Source organism: Elephas maximus, chromosome 12, assembly GCF_024166365.1.
Source record: "Elephas maximus indicus isolate mEleMax1 chromosome 12, mEleMax1 primary haplotype, whole genome shotgun sequence".
In the NCBI taxonomy this organism is placed as follows: domain Eukaryota; kingdom Metazoa; phylum Chordata; class Mammalia; order Proboscidea; family Elephantidae; genus Elephas; species Elephas maximus.
The window spans coordinates 26110258-26112701 of NC_064830.1; positions in this window are offsets into that span (position 1 = coordinate 26110258).

A 2444-nucleotide genomic window follows, 5' to 3' on the forward strand; every position below is an offset into this window, starting at 1 on the left:
GATATTTTTGGTTTAAAGATTATTTCAGGGCAATAGTTTCAGGGGTTGATCCATCCTTCATGGCTCCAGCAAGTGTGGAGTCCATGAGAATTTGAAAGTCTGTTCTGCATTTTTCCCCTTTTGATCAGGGTTCTTCTACAGAATCTTTGATCAAAATGTTCAGTAATGGTAGCTGGGCACCATCTAGTTCTTCTGGAGTCATGGCAAAGGAGGCAGTTGTTCGTGAAGGCAAGTAGCCACATCTTCCATATCCTCCTCGTATTCCTGACTCTCCTTCCTCTGTTGCTCCATGCAGAGACCAATTGTTGGGCCTTGGATGGCTGCTTGCAAGCTTTTAAGACCCCAGGCACCATGCAGCAAACTAGGAGGTAGAATAGAAGCACTAAACATGTTATTAGGCCAATTAACTGGGATGTCCTCATGACCCTAAACCTCCAAACCAAGGAACTAAATATCTTGAGATGTTTGTACATACACAGCCTCAGCAGCTTTTTTTTTTTATTTGTTGTAAGTATATTTATTACACTTTTGCCAATTCACCCTTTTACAGGTGTGCAATTTATTGACAGCAGTTATAATAATCAGCTGTGCGTCACTACCTTTAATTGATGAAACTTTTCCATCATCGTTAACCCCCCTTTTCCCCCTCCCTCCTGCCCCTGGTAACCACTAAAAAACTCCAGTCTCTACATTTCCTTTTTCTTCTCTTTTTATATAAGTGAGGTCTTACAGTATTTGTCGTGTTGTGATTGGCTCATTTCACTCAGCATAATGTCTTCAAGCTCCATCCATACTGTAGCATGTATCGAGATTTCATTTCTCTACTGAGGAATATTCCATTTTTGCTGAATTCTTATCGGCTATAACTTTTTAATTCCCAAGTTGTGCCATTTACATCTTGTATGTTAAAGTTAGCATAAATTCACTTTATCAACAAGAATGAGATCTGGACACTGTTTTATAAAGTCAATGCCATTCGCCAGCAGTATCTTGCTTAATTAAAAGCAAGTAAATAAATCTGAATAATATCTGTAAATTCTCCACTAGATGGCAATCATTACATAAATTTGTATTAGACTCCCCTTACAATAAACCAGTTATCATTGAGTCCAGCTCATGGCGACTCCATGTGTATCAGCGTAGAACTGTACTCCATAGGGTTTTCAATTGCTGATTTACATAAGGACATCTCCAGGCCTTTCCTTCAAGGTGCCTCTGGGTGGACTTGAACCTTCAACCTTTTGTTTAGCAGGTGAGCATGTTAACTATTTGCACCACCCAGAGACTTCCTCATTCCACTAGTAGTCAACAAATGGATTCACAAGGAGTCACTTTTTATCAAGTGATCAATATTTCAACTTTCTGGTCATAGCAACTGACAGCAATTTAGAGTGTGCCAAAGCTATTTATGACACTGGTTTGGTGTGTGACTATTTTGACTGTATCATTCTTTCACCTATTGACCTATGGCTGAGATTGCTAGTTGTCCCCAAACGTATTGGTTATTCTGTAGTTTAACAAATCAACTCCACAATCTCAACGATTCGACACATATCATATATTGCATGCAAATTGGCAGAGCCTCTCTTCCATGGTCTCCAGGGATTCAGGTTGATGAGGGCTCCAGTATCTTGTAGCTTCACCATCTGAAACCTGTGGCTTTTTTGGTGGCTGAGGCAGGAAGGAGGGGATGGAGAAATGCCATGGTCTTTTCCCCATGCATCACTTCCCATTATAGCCGACTGGCTAGAACTAGTCACATGGTTTCACTAAGGTGCCCACAAGGGGAGAATCAGATACTGGTGAACACTAGGAATGTCTACCCCACCCTGTATCCTTTCCTTCTCCAATAGTAACAGAACTCCTGAATGTTATCTGGGCACATGGCTGCCCCTCCCGCCCCAAATTACATTTCCAAGTCCAAGTGGGTAAGATGTGGCCAGTGGATGTCCCAGTGAAGTGTACACCTTGCAGGGCAGAGTGTACCCTTCTTCTCTTTCTTCTTCCTTCTGGCTGGCAAGTATGTAGGCATAATGGCTGGGGTTCTAGAAGCCCTCTTGTATTTTTTGTTGGTGGTGGTGGTGTTGTGGAGAATATACACAGCAAAATGTCTCTTGGGGTCAAGACCTACAAACACTTCAGCTCTCAAGAAAATGAGGGATGCCCCAAAGTTCCCAGCCCTTGAGTAGAATAAGCTAGGGTAGCAGTTCTCAAACTCTTTTGTCTCTGGACTTCTTTATACTCTAAAAGTTACTGAGGACCCCAAAGAGCGTTTGTCCATCTACAGACTGTAGCAAGTGATAGTTATAGAACAGGAAATTCAAACAGAAAATTAAAAAATCATTTATTGATTCAGCAATAGTAAGTGCATTATGTATCAACATATTTTTATGAAAAATACTCTATTTTCTAAAACAAAAACAATTACATCAGGAGTGGCATTA